The sequence below is a fragment of the Macaca nemestrina genome, chromosome 12 (genome assembly GCF_043159975.1).
Source record: "Macaca nemestrina isolate mMacNem1 chromosome 12, mMacNem.hap1, whole genome shotgun sequence".
In the NCBI taxonomy this organism is placed as follows: domain Eukaryota; kingdom Metazoa; phylum Chordata; class Mammalia; order Primates; family Cercopithecidae; genus Macaca; species Macaca nemestrina.
In genome coordinates this window covers 18,810,435-18,826,389 of record NC_092136.1, presented here as the reverse complement: position 1 = coordinate 18,826,389, position 15,955 = coordinate 18,810,435, and the positions used below count along the sequence as shown (strand labels likewise).

At 43.7% G+C, this 15,955-nt stretch overlaps 1 protein-coding gene across 4 annotated transcripts in view; it reads right to left on the bottom strand.

Annotated features, from left to right (window-relative positions):
• Positions 1 to 15,506, bottom strand: part of LOC105471674 (cytoskeleton associated protein 5) — a 100,528-nt gene extending 85,022 nt beyond the window's left edge. For 2 of the 4 annotated variants that reach the window (XM_024789686.2, XM_011724322.3), the window contains exon 1: positions 15,425 to 15,506. The gene's annotated coding sequence lies outside the window, so the exon portion shown is untranslated. Of the gene's footprint in view, positions 1 to 1,060; positions 1,979 to 15,297; positions 15,398 to 15,424 lie in introns of those variants that run through there. The other 2 variants (XM_024789688.2, XM_024789687.2) reach the window with 2 other exon arrangements.
• Between the last annotated feature and the right edge of the window lie 449 nt (positions 15,507 to 15,955).

Below are 15,955 nucleotides of genomic sequence, written 5' to 3'. Positions count from 1 at the left end.
GCATCAAAAAGCAACCTATTTGAATGACCACTAAGTGTGATGATAGGCTCATAAAAAAAAAATTGTTAAAAAAAAAAAAAAGCAGTGCATACACATGCCCAGAAATCTACTCAAACCATGTCTAGGAAGGACAACTGGATTAAAGAAACATAACAACTATGTAACTGTCATAGAAAACTTAAGATTTTTATTACTTAACCAAAATCTGACAAAATCCCATCTCTGAGTAGCAGGTGGCAAAAATGACAAGACTTTCCCTCAAATTAAAAAAACCTCACTGTCTCCAGGTATTTCCCATTAACAAGGACAAGTGTTATCCTCTTGCTGGAGTATTCTGCATTACCAGGCAGCCAGAAATCTGAACTGTTTTCTAGCAGATTATCTCAAACTTTGGTGTGTTTGCTTTCCTAATCTTGGGATGGCGGTGTCCCACAAATTCCTTTAGAGACAGAGAGGGGTAAAGAGCTGTCTCTTTCACACGGTGCTCTTCGTATCAGGAGGAAAAAAGGTTAACTGGACTCTTCCTAAGAGATGATCACTGTCAACATATCCAAAAGGGGTATGGGATACCACCAATACAGGCCTCTGGAGAGACAGAAAGCTAAACCTGCTGTGAATTAGGACAACGTGGAGTTGCTGCTCGACTGTACCAAGGTAGATGAAAACCTAATGCTTACTCATCCCAAAGCTACCAAGGTCTTCAAATACCGGGGTAAGGATCCAAGGCCCAGAGCAAGAGATTCAGCTCCACCCATTCAGCTCAAATGGGTTATACTCTGGTAAAAGCAAACCTCTCCTCACCCCAAGTAAGAACCAGGCGGGGGCAAAGCCAGGTCGTGGGCACTGCTCACCCACTGCATACCCAAACAAGCACCCTACGGCTGCTGTCACCACCCAGAAGTAGAGCAGATGCCCTGGCTTTAGCTCACTGCAGCCGGCATTGTTTATGCTCTTTCGCCGTCTTAGCCTCTGATAGGCCAGGAAAGTCCCCAGTACTGTCCACCAAGACTTGCAGCACGGTCTCGGGATGCTTGCCCCTTGCCCGTGGTTTGACACTTACGCTCCCCGGGCAGGGAGAGGTCAGGGGACCTAAGGTCCGAGCAGGATCAGCAGGAATACCCGGCAGGCTGTGGCGGCGGCGGCGGCGGCAGCAGCATTGGTGCTGCAGACCGCTGGGAAACGCCTCCTCCGAGGGCGGGGCCCGGAGCGCCACTGCCAGAGTGCCCGCCCCACCCTCAGTTCCTCTCTTCGCACATACTGAAAGCTTAAAGGGGCCGCAGTGTATCTTCGCCCAGAGGTTTGCAGGCCTCAGGCGCTGCTTCCAGGTCATAGGCTTTCCAAGGCAAGAGGCAAATGATGGACCAACTAGGAAGACTACTGCGGTTCGGTGGACCTCTTTTTTTGGTGGTATTACACATAATATTCCAGAAACAAAGGAGATGACCAGTTCCCACTATTACAATCCTAATCCCTCCTCCAAGTCTGAAAAAAATTACTGCAGGTAACAGCCAAAGCATCAAGGTAAATACATAGCCCCTCATTATATGTAAGCTGCTTACTTCATTAAACTCCTTTGGACTTGAGCAGTTCTTCAAATGGCAACTCAAAGGCCCGGAAAAGAACCTAGAATGCTCCACCTCACCTTTTCACAGAATTCCTTCTTTACAAAACTGGAGGAGGAATCCTGGTCAATGATACAAGATGAGCAGGAAGGTAACAGAAGGTAAAATAGAAAAATACCAGCCTGGGCAACAAAGGGAGACCCCTCTCTACAAATAAAAAATTAGCTGGGCATGGTGGTACAAGCCTGTAGTCCCAGCTACTGCGGAGGCTGAGGTGGGAGGATCCCGAGCCCAGGACTAGGCTGCAGTGAGCCAGACTGCACCACAACACTCCACCCTGAACAACCGAGTGAAACCTTACCTCTATAAAAGAAAAAAAAGAAAAATAACCTTCCCCTTTTCGTGTGTAAAATATGATCTTTCAAAAATTGCCCTAAAAGTCAATGTAAATAAATGTACAAGTCTATGTAAGTAATCTTGCATGCCAATACAATTGTAAGGTGCAGTCACCTAATTTAATATGAGGAGTTCTTAAGAAAATTGTAGTAGAAACAGCATTAATATTTCAAGGAGTTAAGTCCTAGTCTCTGAGATCTCCAAAGGTTAGCAACTAGTTTTAATTTTCTTTTTGGAGGAAGAGTTTGTCCTGAATCCTAGTTTACAAGGTTTGACCGCATTTTGTGTCTCCCATCATACCAACAGAAAAGATATGTGCTTTTTAAGTCCGTATTACTCTACCTAATTTAGATGAATCAACACACCTCCTTAAAGCCTTAGGCCATCATCATATCAGTACAGGAATCAATGTAGTAAGCTTAAAGACCATTTGTAAGAAACCCAATTTCTCCTATCCCCAACAGGAGTAAAGCAGAAATTTAAGAATCCAAAGAACGGTAATGAATATTGCTCCACCAGAGAACAGACTCAGGTTACTCTTATTCTGAAGGTTTTAGAGAACCCTAAGTTAAAGTTGCCAAGTACCGTTTCCTTACTTGGGTGGGGGCGGGGTAGATAAATAAATAAAGTTGCCAAGTAAAAAACTAATTCAGATTAAAATAGTCTGATTTTTGAACTGCCAAGACAATCTCATTCTAAAATGCATTTAACTGTAAAGAATACCTCTGAATGAGGTAATTAAGATCTTCCTTCATTATATTCCCATCAAGCTTAACGCTATTCTGAGAGTAATGGTTTGCAGATCAGCCTTTCTCATCAGATTGTGAGTGCCTCAAGGGCAAGGGCTGGAATGTATCTTAATTATCTTTTTCTCCCAATGTGTGATACAAAATAAGTACCCAACAAATATTTACCACAAGAGGTATGACCAACATTTTCTGTTAGGTAGCATTCTAGTGACACAGGACTTCAGTTAACCGCAATAAACATAGTACAATGAGTATATGTGTACATGCACACACAAATGGATAATACCCTGTGCTGTGTTTATGAGTGAATTAAACATTTTAAAAATTAGAGAAAAAAAATCTACTAACAGTCACAAAAAAAGCCAAATACTGTATGATCCCACTTTTATGAGGTATGCAAATTCATAAATTCATAGAACCAGAAAGTAGAATGGTAGTAACCAAAGATAGGGTAGGGGTGTGCCTCAGGAGGGGGATAGGAGAAATATTTAGATACAGAGTTTCACATTAGCAAGATGAGAAAGTTCTGGAGATCTGTTTCATAACAATCTGAATATACTTAACACTATTGAACTGTACACTTAAAAATGGTTAAGACGGTAAATTTTACACTATTGTTTTTATACCATACACAAAAAATGAGACATTCATCTATACAAAAATTGCTTTGCAAATATTTAAAGAAAACAAAAGATGATATGGAAGACAGAAGTAACTATATAAATACAGCTGACCCTTTAATAACATGGATTTGAACCACACAGGTTGACTTGCATGTGAATTTTTTTCTGCCCGTCACCCCTAATTCAGCAGGACCAACCCCTCCTCTTCCTCAGCCTATTCAACATGAGGATGATGACAAGGATGAAGACCTTTATGATGATCCACTTCCATTTAATGAATAGTAAATATATTTTCTATTTACTGGGCAATAAGTGAAACCCTGTCTCTAAAAATAAAAATAAAAAATTATCTGGGCATGGTGGTGCACACCTGTTAGTCCCAGCTACTCGGGAGGCTAAGGTGGAAGGACTGCCTGAGCCGAGGAAGAGTGAGTCAAGAGAGGACCACAGCACTCCACCCTGAACAATGAAGCGAGAAAAAATATTTTTTCTTCCTTCTGATTTTCTTAACATCTTCTTTTCTCTAGCTTACTTTACTGTAAGAATACAATATGTAATACATATAACATACAAAATATGTGTTAAACAACTGTTTATGTTATCAATAAGGCTTTTGGTCAACAGTAGGCTATTAGTAAAGTTTTGGGGGAATCTAAAGTTATATGTGAAGTTCCCACTGCACAGGGGGATCCCTAACCTTGGCATTGCTCAAGGGTCAAATGTGCCAATGTGGAAGGAATCCATTAAGTTTTAAGAAGAAATTTGCAAGACAGTATATGAAGTCTAATTCCTTTTTTGTGTGTGTGTGTATATATGTGTGTGTGTGTATATATATGTCTCACATACACATTTACATATGCATTTGTGTAAGCTAATAATGACCCCCAAAGAGATCAAGTTGTAATCCCTGGAACTTGTAAATGTTACTTTATTTGGAAAAAGGGTCTTTGCAGATGTGATTAAATTAAGGATCTTGAGATGGGGGATTACCCTGGATTATCTGGGTAGGTCCTAAAGGCAATCACATATATCATTATGGGCAAGACAGAAGGAGATTTGACACAATGGAGAAAGTGATATGAAGAGGGATCAGAGAAAGATTAGAACAGAGTAAAGTAAGATGGCCACAGGCCTAGGAGTGCCAGCAGCCACCAGAAGCTGGAAGAGGTAAGGAACCGATTCTTTCCTAGGGCCTCTGGAGGGAGTGTGGTCCCGCTGACTGACACCTTGATGTAGGTCCATAAGACTCATTTTGGATTTCTGGCCTCCATACTTTGAGAGAACAAATCCTGTTGTTTTAAGCCACCAAGTCTGTGGTCATTTGTTACAGCAGCCATAGAAAACTAGGACAACATTGTACATGTTTGAATGCACATAAACATTTTCTGGAAGGAGCTGTAGAAAATTGTTAACCATGGCTACTTCTGAGAGTGTGTCTAAGGGTTAAGCAAAGAAATTTTTTGAAAAAACTTTTACTTTTAACTTTAATACCCATCCATGCCTTCTGATTTTTAATGAGCTTCAGCATCTTTTATAATAATTTTATATTTTTTATATTATTAAATTGTTTTCATTTACTTTTTCTTTATTTAACTCCCACTTAGATGATAAATAATGCTTTTTAAAGCTTTAAAACTTAAAAATTCCCACTTAGAGCCTTGAAGCTGGATCATCTGCCTATACTCATCCCATAGGCTACACTTCACTTTCACTCTTAACATTTTTCTTGTGTGCATATCTCCTTTGAAAGAAGGAACTCAGTCTTATTCATTATCCCAGCATTGAGCATAGTGCTTTGTACTCTAGTGTAAAATTTCTAAAATGGCACCATTTCATCAAGTCACAGAAGTCTTTTTGTTTCTTGAGACAGGGTATTGCTCCATTGCCTAGGCGGAGTATGGTGGTGCAATCACTGCTCACTCTAGTCTCAACCTCCCAACCTCAAGTGAGCCTCCTGCCTCAGCCTCCTGAGTAGCTAGGACTACTGGGGCATGTACCACCACATCTGTCTAATTTTTAAATTTTTTTGTAGAGACAGGGTCTCACTATGTGGCCCAGGCTGGTCTCGAAGTCCCAGGCTCAAGCAATCCTCCTGCCTCAGCCTCCCAAAGAGTTGATATTACAGGCATGAACTACCCAGCCAGAAGTCTTAAATATACAATAATTGTATCTTTTTTTTTTTGAGACAGGGTCTTGCTTTGTTACTGAGGCTAGCATGCAGTAGCACGAACACGGCTCACTGCAGCCTCGACTTCCTGGGCTCTGGCAATCCTTCTGCCTCAGCACCTCACATGTCTGGGACCACAGGTATGTGCCATCATGCCCAGCTAACTTTCTTACTTTTTGTAGAGATGGGGTGTCACCATCTTGCCCAGGCTGGTTTTGAACTCCTGGACTCAACTGAACTGCCTGCCTCAGCTTCCCAAAGTGCTGGGATTACAGGCATGAGCCACCACGCCTGGTCTTATAAAGAAAATTTTGTAGGCCGGGCGCGGTGGCTCAAGCCTGTAATCCCAGCACTTTGGGAGGCCGAGACGGGCGGATCACAAGGTCAGGAGATCGAGACCATCCTGGCTAACCCAGTGAAACCCCGTCTCTACTAAAAAATACAAAAAACTAGCTGGGCGTGGTGGCGGGCACCTGTAGTCCCAGCTACTCGGGAGGCTGAGGCAGGAGAATGGCGTAAACCCAGGAGGCGGAGCTTGCAGTGAGCTGAGATCTGGCCACTGCACTCCAGCCTGGGCGACAGAGCAAGACTCCGTCTCAAAAAAAAAAAAAAAAAAAAGAAAATTTTGTAGAATGTGTATTTCAAATGTGTTGAGAAAACAAGATATATTTAATAAAATTCCGAAGTAAACCCTTTTCAAAGTGAAAAGAAATCACTCAGTAATATTATTTTGAAATTTTCCAAGATTTTTGCCACTGTTTTCCTAGTTACTTTTTTATTATAAGATCCACTAAAGAGGGTAATTTCATTTTTAGAATCTTTCACTTTGGCAAAGCCATGGCAGTAGAACAGTTGCTTGAAGGAAATCTTACTGCAGAAAGCTCTACTCTAGATTAAATTTAGTGTAAACCTGGAGTCATGTTGAGCTCTGGAGGTAGACAGATTGAGTTGTAAACCTTGCTGTGCCACAAACCAGCTGATCCTCAGTTTTATCAATCATCATAACAATACCATCTTCACGTTGCTCCCTATTTAAGACACACTTCTTGAACATATATTATGTGCCAGGCACTACCCTAAGCACTTCACATGTATTTACTCATTTAATCCTTAAAACCCTTAAGTTGATATTATTATCCCTATTTAATAATAAGGCAATTGAGGCAAAGAGGGTAACTTGCCTAACATGACTCAACTAATCATTGTTGTAAAGATTAAATGTTATACATGTTGGCCGGGCGAGGTGGCTCAAGCCTGTAATCCCAGCACTTTGGGAGGCCGATGTCGGCGGATCACAAGGTCAGGAGATGGAGACCATCCTGGCTAACACAGTGAAACCGCGTCTCTACTAAAAATATGAAAAAAAAATTAGCCAGGTGTGGTGGCGGGCGCCTGTAGTCCCAGTTACTCGGGAGGCTGAGGCAGGAGAATGGCGTGAACCTGGGAGGCGGAGCTTGCAGTGAGCAGAGATCACGCCACTGCACTCCAGCCTGGGCGACAGAGTGAGACTCTGTCTCAAAAAAAAAAAAAGAATTTCAAATAAATTAGGTAGGTACTCCACCCTAAGATCAAGGAACTCCCCATTCCTTAAGTGTGGGCTACAAACAGTGACTTCCCTTCAAAGAATACAGTACAGAAAAGGAGGGAAAAAAAGTAAATTCACACTGTAGAAACCTCACAAACATTATTTCAGGTCAATATGAACAGTCAAGGTCAATACTAACAGTCATAAATCATGTTGATAGCATGTACCCTTGATATGATGTGATGAAATGGCACTTTAACTCTGTGGTCTTCCTTCCTAAAACCCGTAACTCCAGTCTAATGAGAAAAACATCAGACAAATTCCAGTAAAAGGACATCTTAAAATGTATTTGACTAGTACCTCTCAAAACAGATTAAAAAAATTTTTTTAAATTCAGATCTATAATTTTTCTAGCTTTCTTAGTTGAAGCCTTTCTGAACTAGTCTAAAATAAAGTTAATTTTGAGACTAATTGAGACTGTTGAGATACTGCTTACACCCAAAGACACAGGAACAAACCTGGTGCAGCGGCCCACACCAGTAATCCCAGCACTTTGGGAGGCTGGAGCGAGAGGATTGTTTGAGGCCAGGAGTTCAACACCAGCTTAGGCAACATACTGAGACTGTGTCTCCACAAAAAGAAAAAATTGAGGGCCGGACACGGTGGCTCATGCCTGTAATCCCAGCACTTTAGCACTTTGGGAGGCCGAGGCAGGCAGATCACTTTAGTCCAAGAGTTCAAGACCATCCTGGGCAACATAGTGATACCTTGCCTCTATAAAAAAAAAAAAAAAAAATTAGCTGGGCGTGATGGCACTCGCCTGTAGTCCCAGTCACTAGAGGCTGAGGTGAGAGGATCCCTTGAGCCTGGGAGGCGAAGGCTGCAGTAAGCAGAGATGGGGCCACCACACTCCAGCCTGGGAGACAGAGTGAAACCCCATCTCAAAAAAAAAAAAAAAAAAAAAAAATAGCTGAGCCACCCTTGCCACAGTATTTTTTTTTTTTTAGAATATAAAAATAAAAAAATAAAGACACAGAAACACAGCCAACTGGTTAGTCAGATACTGTTTTGGTCACTTTGTCGTACAAAGAAGATGATGTCAGTTTTGGCCAATTTTGTTCAACAAATATTTTTGACCACCTAGTTTGTTGCAGGCATTGTTAAAGCCACTGAGGTAACCTCGCAGGAAAAAAAAAAAAATCTATGCTGTGCTTTCATTTCTACGAGAAAATCTAACAATATATAGACAAACAATAAACAATTACATAACAATATATGCCATGAAGTAAATAAGGAAAAGTGAAGTAAAAGTGACCAAGAGGGCTCCTCTAATTAAGAGCTCAGAAAAGTATCTCTTTAAGGAAATGACATTTAAGTTGAGGCCTGAGAGTGCCCGTAATATAGGCTGGGGGTAGGGGTAGAGTGAAGTGGGAAGTTCCAGAACAGAATGCAAAGACAGAAAAGAATAAGCATAATGTGTTGGAGTTACATACATCAAGCAGGTAGAGTAACTGCCCTGATAGAAATGACCTAAGTAATGTATTCTAAACTCCAGAGGCAAGAATAGGAAAATCATTTAAAAACCTTAAAACTCTCCAACATTAACTACCAAGAATCCATCACTCCTAATTAGATTAAGAACTCAATTTTTATGCATCCCTTTAGCTACCTCCTGCCACCACTGTCACAGTTGTCCATCTCCCATATGGTAAATGCTATTCTGCATTGCCCCATCTTCTCTCTAAAAACTATCATGCTGGTCATTCATATTTCATTGCATCTCTGGTAGAAGTACTTTTTTAAAGGGGCTGGGGGAATTCTACCCAGAAATTGCTCTTGCATTCTCCTACAGATCCCTACTTCACGTAGTACAACCATAGGTTAAGAGCAAAGGCCCTAGAGATAGACTAACCTGGGTTCAAATTCAGGTTTCATCACTTAGTTCTATGATTTTGAGCAAGTTGCACAGCCTTTTAAAGACTCAGTTTCCTCATCTGTAAAACATTATGAGGATAAAAAAAGATAAAATATAGCTGGGCATGGTGGCTCATGCTTGTAATCCCAGCACTTTGGGAGGGTGAGGAGGGCAGATTGCTTAAGCCTAGGAGTTTGAGAACAGCCTGGGTAACATGGCAAAACCCTGTCTCTACAAAAAATACAAAAATTAGCTGGATGTAGTGGCATGTGCCTGTAGTCCCAGCTACTCGGGAGGCTGAGGTGGGAGGATCGATTGAGCCCAGGTTGAGGCTACAGTGAGCCATGATTACACCACTACACTCCAGCCTGGGTGACAGAGCGAGACCCTGTCTCAAAAAATAAATAAAATAAAATAAAATGTGGAACCCAGTAGGCATTCAATACATGTTAGCTACTGCTAGTAAAATTATTTGGGCATGTATTTTATTCAAGGACCAGAGCTGAGCCCAGAGGGATTACAGAAACTATAATTTGCTACAGTAAATTGTTTGAGAGATAAAACTGTCAAACTCCCTTAGGTCAGGGCCTTTGTCTTTTTCTGGTTCACCAGTGTATTCCCTGAATCTAGAACAATGTGTAACAGACATTAAGCATCAATCTCAATATCTGTTCAATGAATGAATAAGACCCCATTAAGAAGCATAAGAGAGCCTGGCTTTACCTTAACATATTCATTCCTGTCAACATTTTTAACACTTATCCTAAGGCATTGTTAAAGATGTTTATTTTTTTTAATTGCTTACCAAAAACCTAAACAGTGTTCATAATATTAAGGTACTCAAATTTATTGCAATTAAAACTTTGCTGCTGGAGCAGCTGAGAGCTGAAAACATTGCGGTCCCTGGAGCATAGTGTGCCCAGAGAGGGCATGGAAGCTCCATGCCTCTTCCCCTATACCTCACCCTATATAGCTCTTTGTATCCTTTGCAATATCCTTTATAATAAACTGGCTGGAAAACGTGTTTTCCTGAGTGCTGTGAACAGCTCTAGCAAATTAATCAAACCCAAGGCGGGGGTTGGGGGATTGTAGGAATGCCCATTTATATAGTCAGTCTACAGAAGCACAGGTAAAAAAAAAAAAAAAAAACCGGCCGGGCGCGGTGGCTCAAGCCTGTAATCCCAGCACTTTGGGAGGCCGAGACGGGTGGATCACGAGGTCAGGAGATCGAGACCATCCTGGTGAACACAGTGAAACCCCGTCTCTACTAAAACTACAAAAAACTAGCCGGGCGAGGTGGCGGGCGCCTGTAGTCCCAGCTACTCGGGAGGCTGAGGCAGGAGAATGGAGTGAACCCGGGAGGCGGAGCTTGCAGTGAGCTGAGATCCGGCCACTGCACTCCAGCCTGGGCGACAGAGCGAGACTCCGTCTCAAAAAAAAAAAAAAAAAAAAACCTGGGGCTTGGGATTGGCATCTGAGTGGGGGGCAGTCTTGTGGGACTAAACCCTCAACCTGTGGCATCTGACACTACCTCCAGATAAAGAGTGTCAGAATTGGCCAGACACGGTGGCTCATGCCTGTAATCCCAACACTTTGGGAGGCTGAGGTGGGCGGATCACTCGAGGCCGGGAGTTCAAGACCAGCCTGGCCAAAATGGAGAAACCCCGTCTCTACTAAAAATACAAAAAATTAGATGGGCGTGGTGGTGGGTTCTTGTAATCCCAGCTACTCAGGAGGCTGAGGCAGGAGAATCGCTGGAACCCGGGAGACAGAAGTTGAAGTGAGCCAAGATCGCGCCACTGCACTCCAGCGTGGGCGACAGAGCGACTCTGTCTCAATTAAAAAAAAAAAAAAAAAAGTCAGAATTGAACTGAATTAGAGGACACACAGCTGGTGTCTACTGCTGAAGAACTACTTGCTTGGTGTGTGGGGAAAAAAATCCCACACATCTGAGGTCACAGAAGTTTTCTGTATTGTGAGAGTATAAGATAAACTTATTAAAGTTTCTTATTCTATATTCTCAGAATTGGTGTCAGAACTGGGATTTGCTAGAATGACTTTGGCTCACAGACACATATGGTTTGGGAAGAAAAAGGATAAAAGGATAGGGATGAAGAACTTTGATTCCTAGGTGGCCAAGTGGTCACCTACGGCAAGGAGCCGAAGTTGTGCTGCCATCAATTACTCAAGGTAAAAATTATCCATGGAATCTAGAGATGGATCCAATTGCCTGGGAGTTGGTTCACAGGATGCACAAGGAAATGCAAACTAATATTAAAAAAGTGAAATGTTGGCTGGGCACGGTGGCTCACGCCTGTAATCCCAGCACTTTGGGAGGCCGAGGCAGGTGGATCACAATGTCAGGAGATCAAGACCATCTGGCTAACATGGTGAAACCCCATCTCTACTAAAAATAAAAAAAATTAGCAGGGCGTAGTGACTCACATCTGTAATCCCAGCTACTTGGGAGGCTGAGGCAGGACAATCGCTTGAGCCTGGGAGGCAGAGGTTGCAGTGAGCTGAGCTCGTGCCACTGCACTCCAGCCCTGGAGACAGAGTAAGACTTCGTCTCAAAAAAAGAAAAAAAAAGAAAGAAAGTGAAATGTTAAATCTCTTGGTTATTGTTATCTGTAAGAGCTAAAATGAAATTAAAAGAGAGTGGTGGGTTGGACCTTCCTGCTAGACCAAGCTCAGACTTCAGTGAGTGTGAGAGCTTAGGCCTCACACTAGCCTCAAAGCTGCCCCCAAGGGAAAAATTTATGCCGGGACCACAGAAAGTGCTTCTAAGACCTTTGGTAACGAAGAAGGTGGTCTGCGAAAACCAAAGAACTATAGAAACCAGGGGGTACAATGTGAAGAAATTGTTTCATTTTGTACATTAGTATCACAAGCTCCCTGAAGGGGACAGTCTGATTCCACCTATAAATGCCAAGTGGAACACCCCAGATCCAGATAAGGCCACGGATATGCTTCATATGCAAGCCATGTGAAACTGGCTTTATGATGACTAGGACATTTGCCCTCTGAATATGCCCACTAGCCAGTCATGGTAAATGCTGTGGTTAACGGTGACCCCTTAATGTGGATAACCTTACTGTTGCAAAATCAAAAGACAGTTCAAGAAGCCTTATCAAATGTGCTGTCTCAGTTTCCTCTTGTGGGTCTTACAGATGCTAATAAAACTATTAAGTTAAGAGAATAGTGAGACAGAGGACAAATGGATTCATCCTGGAAGGTGGAAATTTTTAAATGGTTATTAAGAAATAAGGTAGCAGGGTGCGGTGGCTCATGCCTATAATCCCAGCACTCTGGGAGGCCAAGACGGGATGATCACTTGAGCCCACGAGTTCAAGACTAGCCTGGGTGCCAAAGGAAGACCGTGCTGGTGTCCCAACATTAAGGGGTTCCAAACAAGTTTGCTATATTTACCCTAGTTTGCAGAAATTATAAGTCAGGAGGCAGATTACAATGAGAAATCTGATCTGAAATTGTGGAGGCAGTAGATGAGTCAAGATAAAGACTGACGAATGGGCAAGAGTCTCTTGGCTCAACCACCTGCTGGGGACCCCAAGCCTTCTGTATACAAGTAGGTAAAATGGTCAGGGAGTGGCAAAGAGAAATTCCTGGGGCTCCTTCATATGGAAGCCCCAGGCACAGTGGTACCAAGAGCCATTGGTGAAGCCCCGAAGAGGGCTACAACTAGATTCAGAGAAGGCCAGGCGTAGTGGTTCACACCTATAATCCCAGCATTTTGGGAGGCCGAGACAAAAGAATCCCTTGAGCCTAGGAGTTCGAAACCAGCTTGGGCAACAAGGCAAAAACCCCATCGCTACAAAAATTTGCCAGGCATGGTGATGCACATCTGTAGTCCCAGCTACTGGAAGGCTGAGATGGGAGGATCATCTGAGCCCTGGAGGTTGAGGCTGCAGTGAGTCATAATCGCAGCACTGTGCTCCAGCCAGGGCAAAAGAGTGAGATCTGATCACAAAAAAAAAATTTTTTTTAATTTTAAAAAAATTAAAAAATTGAGAGAACACAAAGATATAAGTGTTGACAGAACTATGAAAGTTGGAAGCTGTGTCTCCTATACATAAATGTTTTAAGGGAATGGATATTATGTCTGGCTGGGGAACACTTCCCCTACCTGGTATTGTAAAAACAAAACCTGTTGATGAAGTCCTAATAGAAGCTCCAGTTAGAAAAGTTAGGGTTAGCCAGGTGTGGTGGCTCACACCTGTAATCCCAGCACTTTGGGAAGCGGAGGCGGGTGGATTACTTGAGGTCAGGAGTTCGAGACCAGCCTGGCCAACATAGTGAAATCCTGTTTCTATTAAAAATACAAAACATTAGCCGGACATTGTGGCACACACAAGTAGTCCCAGCTACTTGGGAGGCGGAGGTGGGAGAATCGCTTGAACCTAGGAGGCAGAGGTTGCAGTGAGCCGAGATCACACCACTGCACTCCAGCCTGGGCAAAACAGCAAGACTCTGTCACAAAAAAAAAATAAAAATAAAAAATAAAAGAAAGAAAAGAAAAGTGAGGGTTGATGGAATTAAGATAAAAGTTTACAGGAGAGTTGGTATATTCAAACACACTTCATGTGAGAGCATAAGAGCTCTACACCCTTCTCCCATACCTACTAGCCCTGTGCCTCTCTTCATCTGTATGATTTGTAGCATCCTTTACAATAAACTGTAAAAGTAAAAAACAAACAAAAAAACACTAAAAAAAAAAAAAAGCTGCTGTTAAAACTGAACTGTCAGTTGTAGAAGACTGCGATGGAATTACCACACACCACTGTTCAAAATTCAAAACTGATCAAGACTTTAAAGTAATGGAGAATAAAGTAAAAGGCATGTTAATTGTTACGGAATACCTTTGCTTGCCATTGCCTCAGTGAACAGCCTTTAAATTTTTTTTTTTTTGAGACAGAGTCTCGCTCTGTCACCCAGGCTGGAGCGCAATGGCTGGATCTCAGCTCACTGCAACCTCTGCCTCCCAGGTTCAAATGATCCTCTTGCCTCAGCCTCCCAAGTAGCTGAGATTACAGGTGCCCACCACCACGCCCAGCCATTTTTTGTATTTTTAGTAGAAAGAGAGAGAGAGACGGGGTTTCACCATGTTGGCCCGACTGGTCTCGAACTCCTGACCTGGTGATCCGCCCGCCTCAGCCTCCCAAAGTGCTGGGATTACAGGCGTGAGCCACGGCGCCCAGCCTAAAATCTTATTTTAAAAAAATTTTACATGAGTTTACCAACTAGATTTAACTTATGGTAGCAAAATAAATTGATTTCACATTTATCTATATCATTAAATTTTATAAAAGCATTACAGTTTGTCCAGTCACTTCAGAGAAGTCAAAAGTCTTTTTACAATTTCTTAAAGTTTCAAAAGATTCTTAGTTTAATTTATTGGCTCTTTAGGTCAAAAGGAGGACTTCTTAGGGTGATGAAAATGGAGGAAGTAGGAGCTCACCTTTCTAAAAATGAGTTTTCAATTACTATAATTATGCATAAGAAAGGCAGCATTTCTGGGCCAAGATTTGATGCCTTGGTCCCATGAGAATTAAATTAGAGCCATGCATAAATTTGGGGCGAGTTCTGCAAAAACCACTTCAACCTCTATTGATACTGAATGAAAAACTCATTGTTAAGATTCATCAACACGAATCTATTTTCTAACACACACTAGCCACTCTGGCAACATCCCTTTCATCATTTTCTATCCAAGAAACAGAACGGAATGCATTTCAATCCTGCCCAACAATGACCACGATTACAAGTGGGGGGAGAGCTCAAAAGTAAGAATCTAGTTCACCGAGCCCCGATCTAAAAGTAGCAAGGCCCAGCCCACATTGCTGGCTATTGTATTGGTTCCCCCACACCTCCAGGGCTGGAAGGACACCTGAACGCTCTCGACACCTTGAGAGAGAAAAAGCCAAACGTTAAGGGCGGGGTGGTGGATGATCGGAATCGTTCACATCGCAGCAAGCCGGGAGGGACACAGGTGTGCGGCCAGGCCCCGCTGCCGCTGTCCTTGCCACGCTCCGAGGCTACAAGGCCCTTCGCAACCACCACAGCCCTAGTAGGCGCTTACTTATTCATTCGCTTGACAATTACGCGAGGGGCACTCCAGCAGGGCCGGCTCTCGGGGCCCCCGCCCCAGTCCTGGTACACCGCTGCCGCCAGGCGCGGCCCTGCGCCGCCCGCGCCCCCCAGACGCTACCACCCGTGCCCCGCTGCGGCGGCGCTGTGACCACCCGGAGCCCACCCCCAGCCTCCGCAGCACACCAGCGCCCACGCCCCCCGCCCTGCCCGCCGCAGGTCCCCTGGCCTCCGCCCCGCTTCGCCGCCTCAGACCTGCCGGGTTCGTGGGGCAAAGGAGGCGCGCGTCTGGAGGCTCCCAGCAGCCCGGGATCCAGGGGCTCCTATGAGCGCGCGATGGCTGCACTCGAGGGCCTCGCGGGTGGGGCCACCGACCACTCACCTCAGCCGGGTCAGAACCAAGGGGCCTGCTCTAAGCCGTTTGAAACCGCTTGGGCCGCCGCACACCCCGCAGTGTCCTCGTTCTTTATTGGTCCTCGACAGACCGCCCATCGGCCTTTTATTGGTCCATTTGAAAGGCCTGTGGGCACGCGCCGCCCGCAGCCTTAAAGGGGCCGCGAGCAGCCGTGTTTCCCTGTGGACTAGACGCTGCCTACACGGGTGGGGACGCTGGTCGCTGCCGGGGGCAAGCTGCTGACGACTCCAGAAAGAAGGGCGAAAGATGTGTGTAGACCTGGGCATCCCTGGCCGTCAGCATGTTTGCTTTATGTAATTACAGATGTTCAAGCTGCTGTCAACACCTGGCAATTTTTTTGGTCATTATTCATTCCCCAGAGATTGACTGTAAGCTAAGTGCTGTAAGGGAAACCAGAGGCAGCTGAAAGTAACAGCGAATGAAGCCAGGACGCTGGATTCTGACCTCGGACCTGTTCTGAGTAAATCACCTTTCTCAGTAAATCTTCTGGAGTTGTTT